Below are 19,774 nucleotides of genomic sequence, written 5' to 3' on the forward strand. Positions count from 1 at the left end.
TGAGATATGGTTGGTTGGCTTATGCACTAATAACATTTAAAAATGTATTAACACACATTTATTCGTATTATTATAACTATTATAGGCTTAATATTTTAATACGGACTTAAGTACCTAAACGAAATATTGAATTAAATGAAGCCGACTACGAGTTAATTTCGCGTATTTAATTATTTGCTCATGAATTTATTCTTGTCTACATATGCATATTTTCTCGAATATATAATTTTTGAAAGAACCATCCTCAAAGCAAATACACACAAACACATACGTATATGTCGAAAAGAGTGTTTTATGTTTAATTATAGGACGATTGATCAACAGCCTGATTAGTGCATGAATTGCACACGTACCATTTAACGCACAAACGTATGTTTACTACATACACGCTAGTTAATTTTCTACCAATTGTTTTCAAGACCAAAATGCCATAAGTCTTACCTACCCCCTCTACAAACATCAACTCTTTACTATTTCTGATCTTTACTCGCCCATTTGCTGGGCTTTTTTCTTCTCACTTTTCTATTTCAAACTTTTTCTTGGTTCAATTTCTATTGTATACAAAGTTTCACACCTGAAATTAATATTGAATCAAACGATTCATTCTTTTTTATTTACTTAATTTGGTATTTGCTTATTATTTATCTCTTTACATCTTTACAGTCTACCGAATATTAAAGTGTGCATATATATATATATATATATATATATATATATATATATATATATATATAATTATTTTTTTACTATAATAATTAAATACCTACAGACACTAGTGTTTCATCCTTTCGGGATTCTTCAGTGCAGGGTGTCACGATTACTACCAGTCGAACAATTCGAACCCCGCGACACGAGACATCTCTGGCTCGATTAGCGGAGGCCGTATCCATTCGGCTACCATTAATCATGCGTTGAATTTTAAACATTTTAATTTAAATGTTCATTACGTCAGACAGACAGTGATCAAATCGTTATACGATGATCTACGCATAAGAGCTAAATTGACCGACTTTTTAATTCAACAGAAAGTGCTCAACGATAAGAAACGTATTTCTTAAAGGGGCTGTCATAATTATTTTTTTACTATAATAATTAAATACCTACAGACACTAGTGTTTCATCCTTTCGGGATTCTTCAGTGCAGGGTGTCACGATTACTACCAGTCGAACAATTCGAACCCCGCGACACGAGACATCTCTGGCTCGATTAGCGGAGGCCGTATCCATTCGGCTACCATTAATCATGTGAAATAGCGTTGAATTTTAAACATTTTAATTTAAATGTTCATTACGTCAGACAGACAGTGATCAAATCGTTATACGATGATCTACGCATAAGAGCTAAATTGACCGACTTTTTAATTCAACAGAAAGTGCTCAACGATAAGAAACGTATTTCTTAAAGGGGCTGTCATAATTATTTTTTTACTATAATAATTAAATACCTACAGACACTAGTGTTTCATCCTTTCGGGATTCTTCAGTGCAGGGTGTCACGATTACTACCAGTCGAACAATTCGAACCCCGCGACACGAGACATCTCTGGCTCGATTAGCGGAGGCCGTATCCATTCGGCTACCATTAATCATGTGAAATAGCGTTGAATTTTAAACATTTTAATTTAAATGTTCATTACGTCAGACAGACAGTGATCAAATCGTTATACGATGATCTACGCATAAGAGCTAAATTGACCGACTTTTTAATTCAACAGAAAGTGCTCAACGATAAGAAACGTATATATATATATATATATATATATATATATATATATATATATATATATATATAATTAGAAAGAATAAGTTTATATAATCTTGGCTTATATATGAGAATTTAATTGGATTTTCTATTACATCTGTGTGAAATTACTATTTTCAAGCTATTGACTGAAGGGCGATTTGCTTGATATTTATTAATGTGCGGGTTGAACTTTTTTATATTTCCGTGAAACAACATCGAATAATTAAATTAAAATATGCTTTCATTTATTTTTTTTTTTTATATAACATTAGGCGATTGTAATCCAACTTCACAGGATTTCACGAAGCCAGAAGACATTGTTATGGCATAATACCGCTTTCTCTTTTCATTGCGATACCTATACTATTCGTTTCTCTCTTTCATCGTCATTATGCCGATAGGACCTATAATTTTTCATTTATCTTTTTCAACTTACCTTATTTTAATCATATTATCATTCTACATGGAATATGCACTTTTACAAGTAATTACGCAATATAGCAACATGAGTTGAGGAAGTATATATGTTCTGCACGTACGTTAAAGAAATGAAAACAATTGTTATGCTTTAAAGCAGACGAAAAGTACTATCTAAATGCGCATATATAACATTCGACAATTAAATTTGTATTCTTCGAGATCCTTTCTTTAAAAAAGACCATTACTTATGGTGTTAAGTTGGGTTAAATACCCGGCTATTGGATAAAAAAAACCCAGCTGGATCCACACAACTGCACACGTTTGAGTAGACCATGCGCTATTGCAAAAAATTAGAATTATATATGACTAGCGTTGCACGGGTGTTTGTAGGTGTGTGCATATTTGGGTAAATGAAAACAAAAATCGTTGGTTGTTTAAAAAAAAAAAACAAAGCCTTGACGCGTAGTTAAAAAATAATAAAGTGTGAAAAAAAACGTGCGACTTGGCAGGTGCCCGTTTTTGACGAGTTAATGACGTCAACTTTGAGTGCGGGATAGTGTTTTATTTACCGCGAGTCTGCTCGCTTCATTTTTTTATACGAAAAAGCTTTAGGCACATGCAGCGATCAAAAATTGTTGACTATCTATCTTTTGAAAGTCGGGCAAATTAAATAGACAGGTTACCCCGGTTCTTAACTTGTAGATATTATTATTTAGGCGTGATATAAAAAGTTTTAAGAAGATGTGAGTCGACCGATCGCTTCTCAGAAAAAAAGTATTTCTTGGACATACACAAAAGGCGAACATACATACACACATTTTCGCTTTTATATTTATAGACTAGCGAGGGGAGGTACCCGGCGTTGCCCAAGTGTTTGGAGGTGTGTGTGGTCGGGTGAGCGTGGCGGGTGTTAATGAAAACCTAAGAATAAGCGAAGTAAAAAAAGAAAACAGAAAAACGAACGTTAAAACTTATCTGAAAAATAAAACGGGGGTGAGCCGGGCGTGGGAGGGGGTCATCAGAACAAAAAAAAACAAAAAAAACTAACGTAAGGCAAACGAACCATGTTAAATGTAAACATCTTAAAAACAAAAAAGAAAAAAGAAAAACGAACGTTAAAACTTCTGAAAGATACTGCCCCCCAACACTAGAAAAATGGCTTTAATAAGCCTGTTTCAATATTTAAATTTAAAAAATCGCTGGGTAGCCTGGTGTTTTTATGTGTGTGTGGTTGACAGGGTGGAGGGCGTTAATGGAAACCTAAGAATAAGCGAAGTAAAAAAAAGAACAGAAAAACGAACGTTACGCGAAAAATTGCTTAAATAACCCTGCTTCAATATTTAAATTTAAAAAATCGAAAAAAAAAGAAACACATCTCCCACCACGATTCGAACCCAAAATCTTTTGATTTTGACCGAACGCTCTAACCAACTGAGCTAACACGACGTTCATGAAATTGTGTCACTTCTTCAAATATTTAAACTAAATCAGGTTATGACGTCGTCTGACGCATGCGTAGAACTGATCTCGTCATGAGAGGATGGTTTTTGCTGATCCCCCTTTAGAAAAGTGTTGATTTCAGGATGAAAAAAAATAACGTTTTTGGCCAATTTTTGGATATTTGTCGGGAGAAGGATGGGGGTTCATATGAGACCAAATTTGTGAATTTTTGCTCTGCCTGTCGAAAGTTTTAGCAGAAAACAAATATACATACATACATGTTCGCTTATATATATATAAATGATTATTGTGTAGGAATATTTGCAGTATAGGTTCTTAAAGTGGGTAAAATTAAGTATTCATTTTTGGAATGCATAATAAAAAAGTAATTGTTATTAACATTCCATCAAAATTATATTCTTTTTGGAGGGTGTAAGATACATTCGTTTGTTGATTTGTTTTGTTTTACGGTATATCAACCTGTTCCGTGTTATTAAATGCCGAATACGGTAAATATATATATATATATATATATATATATATATATATATATATATATATATATATATATATATATAAAATCATGCGTCCAGTTCTTAATATTTTAAAATATGTATTTTTCTATTGTTAATTGTGGTTGTCTTGTAGTGAAAATTTTTATTTTGAATCTGCAGTACACGATTAACTTTTGCAAAACCTTTGACTTATTGTTAAAGTGGGTAAAATTAATTTGGGAAACAAACAATAATATTAATGTTTGCTGCATTTTTATCGGGATGTGTATATCATCAGACAGCTTTGTCTGCTAGTTCCAGTTACGGTTTAGTAGACATTTGTACCACTTGTATACTACATGCGGCATCAGTTTACTGCGAAATCAATCTAATGCGACAGACTGTAGTCATGTATACATTCTGTACGAAACAATACCAATACTTATCCACTTGGGACCGTCACTATTTAAAGTTTTCTACTACTTTAAAATACACGTGAGATACTCTAATTGCCGATAACGTTACTGACTGTTGGCATATCCCCAAGGGGTTCCGAATTCATTAGCAAAATTTTCAGAAAGACAGTCTCATATATGAACATTTATTAGTATAAATAATAGCTTCACTAGAATTACTTGGTTTCTTGTTAGACAATTCACTTCACTTCGTAGGGTAATGCCAAACTCGCTTAATCGATTATTAGATTGGCGGCAGTTAGACGCCAAATTAATATATTTGCGAGAGGAGACTTTGAAATATCAGATCAAAATGTCATACATCAAATATTCATATCTTTAAGAAAAGATATACAAATTATGAGAAAATATGATACGGAAAGTCAGTACAATGAGAACGGACGAGAATGAGACAATTAATCTACTTCAACTATGATGAATTGTCTTTCTATACACTGTGTTCAGAATTGTTGGCAAGATATTAAAAACCAGAAAGCCAAGTGTTGTGATTTAAACAACCCGTATGCGCATATTGCAGAATGTAGATCGAGAATGTAAAGGATATCAAAAGTACTTGTTTATCATTAAAACGTTTCTATTGATTTCTTTTAGAATGATTCCATTACCCTTGATCTATTGATTACGATAATTCTCTTGAACAACTAAAAAAAAAAAAAACGCGGTTGTATAAAGTCAAAAATTATTATGATATTAACTCATACAACCTATCCTGCTGGAGTTGGACATTCGTAATGGTTCTAGTAAAAAATGTATTCCAAATTGTAATACTTCCTTTTATACACTATGAGAAATGTTATTCATACATATAATTTATGCAGATAAATTCAAATTACATGGTAAACACGTTGCATGGAGTAGACACCTCTAACCTCGCCATGGTAAGCACGACATTAGGGATAGACACCTCATTTTATGAGGAGTCAAAGTATTTGCCCCGAATCAAAACTTGGTATTCGTTGTCAGCATACCCACCCATTAAACTATAATCCACATAAAAAATAGTGCCATATCACGAAAGCTATTTGTCTCTGTCAGAGTTGATACGCTATATCACGAAAACTACTTGTCTCTGCCAAAGTTATAAGAGATTGTCTTAGTCAGCATAGTCGAAAACTTATAAAAGTAATCATTTTAAAGGAAATTGTGCAAGTAATGTCAAGTAAAAAATTACCAGAAAAAGTAAATGTCTGAGCAGTGTCGATAATCAGTCCGGAAAAGAGAAATAAACAGAAAACAAATATATAAAAAATAAGTCTATCCGTATGCAATATAATAAAAGGTAAATTTGTAGTTTCGCGGCGTAAATTATTTGACGGACCAAAAAAATATAAAATCAAGCGTAAATTTAGTCAAATAAACCTGATGCAAAAATGATAAAAATGAAAATGTTTCTGGATAAATCTTGGGCTTTTGGTTTGATAATATATTTTATATAAAAATAAGTAGTTTTTATGATTCGTGTGCCTGTCAATAAACGAATCATTCCTCAAAACAAGAAAAATATAATAAAAAAGTCCCCTTAAAAACAAACGAAAACAAAACAAAAAAGATAATAGGTATGTATAAATAATGAAAGGACGATCCAAAATCGAAAAATAAAAAATGGAACACATGCGTTCGTTTCTGTTCTATCGATTGTTTATCTGTATTCATGAGCTGTTTAGCCTGGCAGTTCTTTTTCTTTCGCCAATTCACTCCAATCAAGTCTTGGTGTTATTTGATGTATGGCACTACTATCTGGGGCATAATTGCAGGAATACCATATTAAGTTGAGCAGTAAGATGTAGTAGATAGTTAGAAAGAAGGTAGGGTTTAAGCCTGGACAAATGAACAAAAATAAAAATGCTTCAGTATGGAAGGATTTCTCTTCCGTTGAACGAGTACAGAAAGAATGCATTGTAGCATAATAGCATTAACCTTTTTATTTCTTGTGTAAACACTTTGTTCGTACCCCCATCTTTCAAGAAAAAGTTACCAGAAAAGCATGGATCATCGCAATGGTATGACAGGTTTTGGGGGAAAAACATGGGTGGGCTGGGATTGTTTATTACCGAACCCCGATATTAATATGAGGTTTTTATTTAGGGGGTATATGACGAACAAAAATAAGTCGATGTTAGTGATTGGGTTATACTACGTTGTAAGCGAAAAATAATAGCAGTTGATCTTTCGGTGTTGTGCACTTATAGGACCGCATTATTTTTAAATGGTATTTTCAAGTTTAATGAAACTTTTACGATATCTATTTTTTAATAAATTGTTTAGTGAAAGTACAGAATAGTTATAAAACACCAATTTCTCCCCAATAACGGTGTTATAACACTACGGTTCAATAATGCATGTGTAGGGATTTTTTTTTTTTTTAGCAAAAAGATAAATTGCATTCATGGGAAATGTAAATTTCTAGGTGAAAGTACCGCAAGCGTTTGTTTCAGAAAATGTACAAATCAATTCTATGTGAAAAAAATTGTTGTAAAATTACAACGGCCCCTCATCATCACTAAAATCACTGGCAGCAAAGTAGCATTCGATATAGAGGAAACAATATAGAAGGATATATACTCCACTCCACAGTAACAAATAACGGATAAATACAACGTAAGAAATTCAGTTACCCAATTTGGCAAGGAAAAAACCTTGTTGTTTGACTGTAATTGTACATTAGCATAGAGAGATTTTTACTTATTATTTCGGTCGAGAGATATTTTGTACTTAATTTTTAGATCGTGGCACAAGTAAAAAGTAGCGTGGAAACGTACGAGTCATTTAGAAACGGGCGGGGTTAGGGTTATGAAAATATTTTTCTTGTTAGTGTTTGTGTGGGGCTAAAAACAAATGTAAATAAGATGTATTACTGGATTCTATTATTGTTCTTAGAGAGAGAGAGAGAGAGGGGGGAGAGAGAGAGTTTGTGTGTGTGTAAGCGAGTGTGTGGGTAAGAGAGAGTGTGGGGGTATTTGTAGATATAGCACCCACTAATGTAGTGAGCGGAGAAAAAGGCATAATTGCCATGCCATGTTTGAATGTTAGGTTATCGTTCGTTAAAAGCGATCTGGTGATCCGGAATCAAAGAATGGATGGAGAGGTGCCAATCAAAATGGCCGGAATTGGGGTAGGGAGATGTTATTTGCGAAATAGAAAGTGAGAAGCCTATGTTATGTGGAGGTATGTTATATCTAGTTAATGGCGGTCCAACTAACCTATTGATAGAAAATGTTGAATTGTACTCGGTGTCAACAAGTAGCGGTGGTAGTAATAAATATATAGAGGGTGAAATTGGAAGTGATTCTTCTGTAAATTTCGCGATTGTGATGGTGTCGCTCCTAAAAAGTAATGCAGCAGTTTATTATCACGAATGGTCGTGTATGTAACGCTGGCCGAAAATTGCATGAGTGTCTAATAGGCTAAAAATATCAAACTTGTATTTGTCATCTCTTGTTGAAAACCTACGATACTTTAGTCTAGAGAGGAATTTCTGAAGTAAGTTTCGTTATATATATATATATATATATATATATATATATATATATATATATATATATATATATATCTTTTATTTTTCGTATTGATTTTTTTTACTCATACATATTTAAATATAGTAAAAGGGAATACACGTGGATACAACATGCAATTCGATATATATATATATATATATATATATATATATATATATATATATATATATATATATATATATATATATACGAAAGAGATAGAGAATGGTTAGAAGTAAAGTAGGCCTCCGGGTAATTTGCGGCAGTCTCCTATCTCTCGTTCCTTTATTTGATTCTATTAATTTTCCATGTTCAAAGTATCTGAAAAAGGAGGAAAATTGCTGTTTTATGGACTGCAACCCGCCTCCGTAGCTATTGTATATAAAGATCAAGATTTTATCTATTTAACCCAATTCTTGCATTCAATTGTGCTCATGATTCAATTTTTTATTTACTTTAAAAAATGTTCTATTCGCGTCACTTGCACTTTCCTATGTGTGTGGTCGCCTGTAATAAATCGAGCGATATTTCCCAGTAAGAACCTTCACTTTTTTATAGAAAACATTTAAATTCCGGTGCGTCCCGTTGTTTTTAAGTTTTCTACCATTGCGTTTATTGTCTACTTAGAACATCATTTGCATAACTTACTTGTTTCCAGCAAGAATTCTTCCATTTATGGCCACTTTTAATTCCTTCTTTCGTTGTTTTCGTTATGTTTTCATGTTTTACTTTTGTATTGCCTATGTCACTACGTCGATTATTTATTCCTTATATTCCATAATTCTGCTTCCATCATTGTTTCATCTTTCCTATAATTTGTCGTTATTCCTTTTCAAATTTTTAATCACTGATTTCTTCTCTTACTACTATTTCATAATTTTCCTTTGCCTAACACATACTCATCCTTTCTTTATACCGATTTTCCTTCTTGCCTTTCTTTGTTTCCGACATTTCCTTTTCCGTCGACAACGGTTTCCCGCTTCCTTTCCATATACCCTCGCATCCCTTCATTTCTTCATACCATTGATAGCTTTTCGTTACCGTCATTTCATTTTTTTTCGTTCTATCGTTTCCTTTTCTTCAAAACAACGCTTCCTTTTCCTCTTATGCTCGTTTCTCCCTGTTATTTTAAAGTCGTTTTTTCCTACTTTTTTATGAGGGCGCCATTTAATCATTTCTCCTTCTTCCGCTGTTTCCGGCTATAGTTTCCCTCGACCGCTTCTTTCAGCCTTCCTTTCTTCTTACTGTCATTTTGTCGCCATTCCTTAAACTGCCACTCTATGTGTACTTCTAACGCCTCCTTCTTTTCTTACAGAAATTCCATCGTTCCAATACGTCCGTTGCCGAAACCTACCTTTCTCCCCACTACATGTTCCTTAGACCGCTGTTTCCTTGTTTTTTTTTTTTTACTACCATCTCATCGCACCTTTCATTTTATATCCAATGCCGTGTACATTGCCCTTGTCTTTTTTTTTCGTTCATTGCATTGTTTGGTTATTTTCCCTTCCTTATTATAAATCGACCATAATACATATGTCCACAATTTCTCTCTGCACCTTAACTAAGCGAAAATTTCATGAGCGTAATATTTTTCTTAAAACTGCTTGTCTGTAAAACACAATAACTTAGAGCTACTTTCCATCTGATCATAACATTGTTGTATTTAATTCAAACCTAAACAAGTCCTTGCTGAGCTTGCCTTTAACATAAATTATAACATCCAATTGTCACCATCAGCAATCATTATTGAAAGCCATTAATCTGTATCATTGAGTGGCTTTCAAGTTTTGATAATCTGTGACTATGGCAAAAAAAATGACACTGTTCCAATTCTTCCAGTATTTATTGATCTAGTCTTTGATTTGTCTCATTTACTTTATTGTATTATTTCTAATTTGTTACATGCCCATTTCTTGCCATTATTCCTCTCTGTCATATGTTCATCATGATTGTTTTCATCCTGTTATGTCTTCCATTTATTCTGCATCTCCTTGACTTCATTCATTTATGCATAGACACATAAACCTTCCACTACCAAGCTACACACCGCCGTATTTCTCCTCAGTTACTTAATATAGTTAACGCTTTAATAACTTTTCTAACTTTATATTCAGGGTCAGGAAACACAGTGAAACAGATATATTTCACGTAACAAATAAATACCGCGCCCTTACTACAAGATAAATAGACGGCGATTTTGTCTAATATATATATATATATATATATATATATATATATATATATATATATATATATATATATATATATATATATATAGATAGATAGATAGATAGATAGATATATGCATTTGTGTGTGCGTGTGTGTGGAACATTACAATGTATATGTTTTGTGAAATTAAAGTAGACAATTATAGACATAATAAAGTTTATTAACACGTGTATTCTCCTTTACTTATATAATGTTTCCTGTTACTTACTCTGATAAAAATCGATTCAGATGGAGACCGCGACTTGAACCAAAGACGCGAGATTATCAAGGTATTCCTTGGACATTTCACTCCGTACTTTATATTATTGTCCAAAATAAATGTATTTCCAATATTGAATGTCAGTATTCTTACTTGGCTTTTTTAGCAGCCTTTTCTATCTTTAACTACAGGATAGCAGATTCTTAGGCCGAACGGAACCCTAATCATTTGATTGATTGCGATTTAATGGCATCCTTCTTCTTTCCGCTCAAAGATGTTTACTTAACGACTTTAGTTGAATCAAGGAAGCTGAAGAAAAAGGAACCCGCATGGCTATCAATAAAATAGAGCCAAGCACCTGCCGCGTTTATCCAATACCTGCTCAATTAGGAATGCTTATTTAAAACTCAGTGATTGAAATCGTGGAAGAGTTTCAGAGTTATAATGAATACGAATTCATCAGTGTATGCGTGAATAGTGCATATTAAGTTATACATTATAAAATAAATTACAAGCTCTCCTCCAAAATCCAAAATTAAACACGAGGTTCCTTGTCAATGAAATGCATCCTATTATTTTATTCCGCCAGAATGAATCGTAGGGATTACAAATCGGATTTTTTTGTGATTAAACGCTTGCATTCCTGCCGTAAATATTTTAATCTTTCTGTTGTAAATATTGAGAGTGTGAGACAAAAAAATATTGTCATGGACATGCGCTACATGTAGATATGCGACATTAAAATTCTCGATGCAGGAGAAATTGAAATGTCAACATTCATCGGCGCCTGTTGAACTTCTACGAAACAGATACAAACGATGTCAGCATAGTTAGAAGATTGATTCGTGAGTCTCAGAGTAGTGACAGAGATATGGATGAAAAAATAAAAAGTACTCTAGACGTCCATGCACAGCCATTACCCGATATCTGGGAAAAGTGCATAGTGGTTACTATGTAAAATAATAAAAAAAAAACAACTAAATTCTAGAGCACAAAGTGTTGCTCATTTTTATGCGACAACTCCCGTGTTCGTAGCTCTTCATCTTATTTTTTACTTAAATAAAATGCATTACTTTTTGAACGTAAAAAATGTTATGTTAGAATATATAATGTATAGAACGCGATTTCAGCGCTAAGATATAAATTGAAAGGAAAGTTAGAAAATTCAAGGGAAGTAACCAGTTTTCACTTTTTTTTTGTAATCAATATATATATATATATTTCAATACTTCCAAATCCTGCATGTTTTCAAGATGGCTTAATATATTGTTCCTGTTACATAAAATTCCTCTTAAGAATTAACATATTTAACCGTAGGTGACAACTGTGTTTTATTGTGTAATAAAGATGAATAGAGCAGTGATTAGATTTTGAAACTGGTACCAGTTATATTACAGTTATTTGGTTTGTTAATAGTTCCAATGGTATCTTATTATTCTATTCATTTATTTTTTCTTAGATAAATTATTTATATTTATTCATTACAGAGAGTTTCGTTTAAATAAATTTAGAATACATTATTTTATATTTTTCTCTATTATACAAATACATCTTTAATGCAAATGCTATTAAAAACAATATGTTCTCTTTTAAAGATGCTTCTTTTATTTTTCAATGTTTGGAATAATTCTTTTCGCATTCCAATACATTTGGTGTATGTTATTTTCGGAGGTACCCCATTTCCTATTGTAACGAACACAATGAATTTGACTCATTAAATGATCGTACATAATTCGTGTTTTAATGTTACAAACAAAACTACTAGCGAGAATATGCAACAATATACTCAGTTTGATTTAAATACAAAATAAATATTATGAATGAAAAAAAAGCACCTAAACAATTGAGACAACACCATGTAATTAAATATCAATTATCGTAAGGGAAAGCGTTCTGTCCAAATAAGTATTTAACTTGTAGAATACCCCACCTTCTCTTGAATTTAATGATGATCCATAAATGTTCCACAATAGTTTTTATTGTTGTTTAATCGGTGAAATTGTCTCTTCTATTAAATGAATTGATTGCTTGATCTGGTCAGTAACCCGCCACGGAGGACCGGAAGAAAGCTTCACATTTCTCCACGCAGTAGCTAAGTCTACATTACTAATGTACGATAATGTACATTGCACTGTAGAGACCCTACAATTGATTTTACAAAACTATCTATGAATTAAACTTTTAATGCAAAATATGATTATCACGGATCGTGTTCAAAACAGAAACATTAAATTCGAACGTCCCACGGTCTTATCAAAGCACCTACTGTTGATTTTATACACCGGGCCTTTCTACATGTGCGGTGATACAACATTTTTAAATGCCTTTGTGATGTTTGACTGTATCAGAGTGTTAACTTTGATCAAAATCAGACGATTACTTATTTGGTCGGATTTTTTAAATTTTTTTATCCTTGTTAGAGTTGTTCCGACATAAAACCTATCTAAGAACACTAACAGTCACATAAAGTGCATCTGTGTGATACCCCCCTCCCCCAAGAAAAGAAAGTCGGACGAGTTGTTTTCTAGTCCATGGGAAACGAACGCGCACCCATAGATAAAGTCTCATTATATATATATATATATATATATATATATATATATATATATATATATATATATATATATATATATAAATACATATATATGTGTGTGTGTGTGTCATCCACATACAGTACTGTTTCGCTGTTTCACAACCCATCAGTGCGGCTAGACAGGCAACTAGCTCAACGCCATGATCGAAACTATACCGCCCAATCGACTGGCAAGGCTTTTAATCACCATTCCATTGAGCGAATTAGTATAACAGGTTTAGAAGTGTAAGTAACATAATCATATAAAAACAATATATATATATATATATATATATATATATGTATACATACATATAGAAAACAGTAAAAAAGTTAATTTAGAGAATAGAACATTGTTTTTTTTTTAAATTTAGAATACATAGCAAACAGAATTGGAGGGGAAACAACAAACGTGTCTTGGTTCATCTATAATAATTTCATAATAGTACGTTTACAGTGAAGCCTATAGTTTTAGGTTATTCAATGAAGCTTTTCGTAATATAGACTCACACCCATGCAGTCTAAGACACTAACAGCAAAGAAAGGAGACAAAAAAGGAAAAATAAAACAAAATACAAAAATCCTAAACTATGGATGTTTTTCTTTGATAAATCGAAAGAAACAATCATGAAAATATAGAAATTAATAACATACTTATAGTCACCTTTTGGTTTGCTGTAGTATACATTAGATTTTAACGTTAAAGTTCCTATACAATAAAAGTGTAATTCTATAAAATGCAATTCTCCGTAAATATATTGACATATTAAAAAGCTAAAATTATAAAATATTATTGAACTAGTATATGAACTGCTGACACACACACACCCACACACACACACGCACACATAAGAATTCAAACGCTTTAAATTAAAATTTATAATAAATTTCTTATTCGATTTCATCTGATTAGGACTGTCCTATTATTAATAACTTGCTTTAAGTTTAAAGAATTATTCAATTTATAAACTATTACCTATTGACAGTATTTCAGTTTTGAGGGTTAAGATACATTAGATTGTATTGTGTGTGGGGGTATCAGATTCAGGTCGTCGTGGGTGTAGATATATCGATATAGAGGGGGAGATGGAGAGAAGGTTGTAAAGAAAAGAAAAAAGTGAGGGGGAGGAGAGGGGAAGTTTCAATTTTAAATTCACCTGTCAAAAATATGACATCTACACTAACCCTTTCCCTCTCTCCCTCACCTACTTAATATACCTTACTGAACAAGCAAAAGACAGTTAAAATTTAAACTCTCCCTCTTCTCTTACCCCCTCCCTTTTATCTTTTCTTTACCACCCTCTCTCTCCCCTCCCCCTCACTATATCCATACATCTCCACCCACGCCTACCTGAATCTGCTACCCCCTCACCCAATACAATCTAGTGTATCTTAACCCTCAAAACTGAAATATTGTCAATACCCGTTCCCTCCCCCTTTTTATTTTCTACTTCACCCCCCCATTTTTTCTCTTTTTTCTTTTTCTTTCGTATTTCTTCTAAAACACTTGTTTCTAATACTAACAATCACTTCTGTAAGGTCTGACGAGGCTGTCGTAAACATGGTCCAACATCTGAAACTAAACAGATGAAGCGGTAATAAAAATATAAAACACATATTTGCTCTGCAATAATATTGAGCACTCTCTTCAGGTTTTTACTGAATAACCAGTTTTACCAAATATATATATATATATATGGTGGATTCCCTACTCGAAACGATCAATGCGAGTTCAGTATGCAATTTTCAGCAGATCCATAGCTCTGTGACACTGCATACATTATAGCAAACGCTCCGACGTCCGGCACACTTCTCTGCAGATGTCGGTCATACCTTCTCGAGTCAACAGATAATCATACATTGCTGCGTTCTTTGAAACCATATAAGTAACGTGATGTACTACTTACACAGCCCGAAGGAAGTCATGCATGTAACTCTCAGGTTACACTATCACTTATACCAATAGGTGTTGGCGAGTTATTAATACATATATCGTCAATCCATCTATAGACGAAACAATTGGATAGACCAGACTGAAGACATTTTTAAAAATCATAAGTGCACAAACAATGAAATCATGATTTAAACTTTCTCGTATCTGGAGTAATTACTCTCTCTCTCTCTCTCTCTCTCTCTCTCTCTCTATATATATATATATATATATATATATATATATATATATATATATATATATATATTCTCGTTTAATATATATATATATATATATATATATATATATATATATTCTCGTTTAATTTCAAGTAATAGATATTCATTTCAGTTGGTAATTATAAACTGGAAAATAGGTCCACTAACCTCGTGTCAATTAATTTCTGGGTGAAGTAACTCAGGAAAATATTGATACAGAAGTCTCGTTACATTGGCTACAAAGACGATAGCTCCCCTCTTTTTCAGGAGTACATCATAATCATTGTATAAGAGCAAGGCTTGATGGCGAATGCTTAGAAAACAATTAGTGGTTTAAGCAAGGACAGCAAGTGCAGGTTTTATCATACAGAAGTAGAGAATGTGAGACACCTGACATTCAACTGTAAAGTTTTGCTGAAAGGTGACTACTGTACACGTGATACGAGGAAATATGTAAATATCTTTACTGAAGGATCTGTAAAATGTTTATTATCGAATGCAAAGCAAGTTTTGGCCAAAAATTACGGAGAGAAGAGGTGAAAATAAGTCGTAAACTAACCACTTTGACCATACAATCCGTACAGCGACGTACCTTAAAGGAGCTCTAAAACCTGACCTATTGATATGAGACTAGATGGAGAAAAAAACAACCTCACTAGAAGTTAATGCCCCCAATGCTGCTGGGTTAACAGGGCAGAGAATAACGAAATACCAAGCTTATGTGTATGGCATTAAAAGAAACTTGGATCTTAAAATATCTATATCATTCCAGTAATCATGGGAGCAACTGGTCTCATACGAAAGTATTTCAAAATGTACCTGTCAAATATACGTGATGAATCAAGCTTAACAGTGATTCAAACAATTTCAATGATGGACCCGGCCAGAATCATAAAAAGATCTCTCGGTTGGAATATCTGTGTTAGCAGGTGAATGTTTGGTATCCGGTAGGATATCCACTCCAGATTGAATAAACTGATAAGATGTTTTTGTTAAAATGCCGTCGGTCATAAGTAAGAATTACGGAAAATTGCAGAGACCTCTGTAGTAGTAAATCTCAGGTAACGCATTGTCGAAATATATCTCCTTTTGCTCTTATTGAAGGACAGTGCTTCTCACGACTATAACCAGTTTCAGTATAGCCTAAAAATGTCTACAAGCATCAACTCAACCTCCTATTCTAAACCATAGTTTTTTTTTTAATCCTCTCGCTCTTTTATTCTCTCTCTCTCTCTCTCTCTCTCTCTCTCTCTCTCTTTCTCTCGAGACCCAGGTGTTTCTAACCGACCATTCACTTGGTGTTTACATTTACATACGGATGCTGGGACCCTCCTCTACCACGCTGCCCCTCGAACTAATCTTTTTGTTTCGTATTTCTTTTCATAGTTAAAAAAAGAAGCAATACACATCCATACACACACATTATATATATATATATATATATATATATATATATATATATATATATATATATATATATATATATAGTGTGTGTGTGTGTGTGTGTGGTTGTTTGGCTGTGTGTGTGTGGCTGTTTGGCTGTGTATGTGTTTTCGTTTTTCGCCGATAGTTGTACGGACGGTAGGTCTTACTAAAATCCCGGATCGAGTGTTCTTTCTCCTCTGGCGGACGCCATAAACATAAACACGGCGTTTGTTATTTTAGGCAGACTACAGTTTTGTTTTGTGGCGATCTAACTCAGCTGTCAGTGCAAGTAATCCCTTTAGAGAAATAAGACAGAAAGAAAAAAAAGAGAATTTAGCAATTCTTCCAAAATCACTCAACTTTTTATTCATTTCCTTGTTTTTAATATATTTTTGTTTCGTTTAGTCTTTTGACGATTAAAGCTTTGTTTTTTATGTTTTTTTTCTGAGAGGGTCAATTCTTCCCTTTTTCCCTTCATCACTGGCATTTCTTTATTACTTTACCCGAAACTAGTTTATCTCATCCTTTGTTTTATGAAAGCGAAAAAAGAACAGCAGAAAAATACTCATAGATTTCTGCTTCGATTAGTTGATTTTACGGCAAATCATCCCTTTGTTTTGTTCTTTTTTTTTCGGTTAACAGTAATTTTAACAAACCTGTTTGGGTTATTTAATTTTGAAAGAAATAATTTTGTAACGGAAATTACGCTTAATATCTTCACATATTTCGTAAGGATTTAGATGAATATTTAAATAAAAATAATGAGTAAATAAAACTGTTGTTTAAACAGTATCAAAAACAAACATGCAACTAATATTATCAAATGCAAGATAACATATTTATTTCCCTGCCTTCATACGTATTTTAAAATTGTTTTGTTTCCGAATAAACTCCGTGCCCAATGTTGAATTAAAATTAAAAAGACAATGTCTCTCATAGTCCTTTAATTTTTACCTGTAATAATCTGCCCGAAATCGAATATTTAACTAAGTACCTGAAGAAAGCTCCAATACATGTCAAAGGTTTTGAAGAAATATAATTTCCTATTAGTGTTCCGCTCTATTGTCGAGTTTCCTACGATTATCGAAGGTAAACAGGTACTTCTACTGAAAGCCATTTTTTTTACTGATAAATTGAGTAGATACGCGTCTTATATTCGGACCAATAAAACGCTTTGACCAACGTAAAAATACAATACAAAACTTATCTAGATAATTAGAAATGTAATTTATGTCTTTAGTAATATTTTGTATATTTGCGATTTGACTTTTATTTTTGGTCAGACCTGTTTGTAGAATTATTTGTTTTTTTACGTGCATATTTTGGAAAGGGCCTAAAAACCATATAATTAATTTAATCAGGAGATTGAGAGCATTGCTCCTAATCTTGCTAGGTCTATTATACGACGTTTGCTTATATGGATATTTACGAAGAACAGTGCTGCCAATTAATACAACGTTATAAATTGCGAAGGAAGTAACTGAATGTTTAGATTTGTATTTAAGAATTCAGGTGATCGCTCATCCCCCTCTCAGTACAGGCCAATAAGTCTCCTGTGCGTCATGAGTAAGTTGCTGGAATCTGTATTAAATACAGAAGTAATCAACCATCTCAACAAAAATAACCTTCTTAGTGACACTCAATATTGTTTCCGTTCTGCTAGATCTACATCAGATGTGCTTACAGTTATATCTCATAGGATTAGCAAATCTCTCGACGGAGGCAACCTTTCTAGGGCAATTGCTCTTGGCATATCTAAGGCCTTTGATAGGGTATGGCATAAAGGTTTACTTCATAAGATCTCTAGCTTAGGTAATGCTGGAAATGTCTTCTCAATTATTAAATCATTTCTTTCTTATAGGTTCATAAGAGTAGTAGTTGAGGGGCAAAAATCAGAAGCTCATAGTATTAATGCCGGTGTCCCTCAGGGGTCCATCCTGGGCCCAACTCTTTTCCTGATCTACATTAATGATCTTCCAAATCACATCCTTACATCATTTGTAGACATCTATGCTGACGACACTACCATTTATGGTAGCACATCTAAGACAGTAAACGACCAAGTTCTCTCCAATTCTCTCTCCTCTGATCTTGAGCACGTAGTACAATGGGGTAAAGAATGGCTGGTTACTTTTAATGCATCTAAAACCAAGCTTCTCTCTTTACATCATCAACATTCTGATCCACATCTGATATCAATTGAAATGAATGGCTCTCGTCTTCCGGAGGCCTCAAGTTTTGACAAACTTCTTGGCTTGACCATTACTCCTGATCTTAAATGGAACACGTACATCAAGTCTGTTGCCAAGGCCGCTGGAAAAATGGTGGGATCTTTCTATCGATCCGGTAGATATCTCACTGCTGATGCTATTCTCTATCTATATAAGAGCCAGGTACGTCCAAGGATGGAATACTGTTGTCACATCTGGGCAGGAGCTGCTAGAAAGGACTTGTCCTGCCTCGATAGAGTTCAAAATAGACTTCGTAGCCTCGTAGGAGATGTCCTTTTCTCTTCTTCCTTACAACCTTTATCTCACAGAAGAGATGTTGCGATTTTGTCTCTGATGTATCGTTATTTTCATGGAAAGTGTTCGAATGAGCTTCAATCTATGGTCCCCCTCGCCAAACTTTCACAAGAAACACTCGTCTAGCTGTAAACACTATCAATAATTCCTCCAACTCTTTATCTGTGTCTAAACCTAAACGTAGATTCCATGAACAAAGCTTCTTTCTTAGAACTGCACGCCTGTGGAATTGTCTTCCGTTTTCCTGCTTTCCGGCTGACTACAATATGGTTGTCTTCAAGTCTAACGTAAATAAGTTCTTGATGAGCCGTTCCATATAAGTTATCAACTTTACCAAATTTTCATTACTAATGATTACTATATTGTCCAATTTCTACTGTACACTCTTTAACCCTTATCCTTGATAACTTGGTGATGCCTATGTAAAAAAAAAAAAAAATTGGGCTTACCTAAACGGGAATTACTTATATTTTCAACCGGTACTATGCAGTCGGTATTTTCTACGACCCAAGCAAACGTAGCCTAAACACCCCAACCTTTCCATGTTAAGAACAACTTTCGAAATAGCCATTTCCCAACATCGGAAACTATACTAAATACTAATATA

General features: G+C 33.4%; 1 protein-coding gene across 4 annotated transcripts in view; it reads left to right on the forward strand.

Moving 5' to 3' along the window:
• Positions 1-19,774, forward strand: part of LOC145268443 (LIM/homeobox protein Lhx1-like) — a 412,426-nt gene that overhangs the window by 376,734 nt on the left and 15,918 nt on the right. The window lies entirely within an intron of this gene.

This window comes from Euprymna scolopes, chromosome 1 (assembly GCF_053919585.1).
Source record: "Euprymna scolopes isolate OS-2025 chromosome 1, ASM5391958v1, whole genome shotgun sequence".
NCBI classification, from domain to species: Eukaryota; Metazoa; Mollusca; class Cephalopoda; order Sepiida; family Sepiolidae; genus Euprymna; species Euprymna scolopes.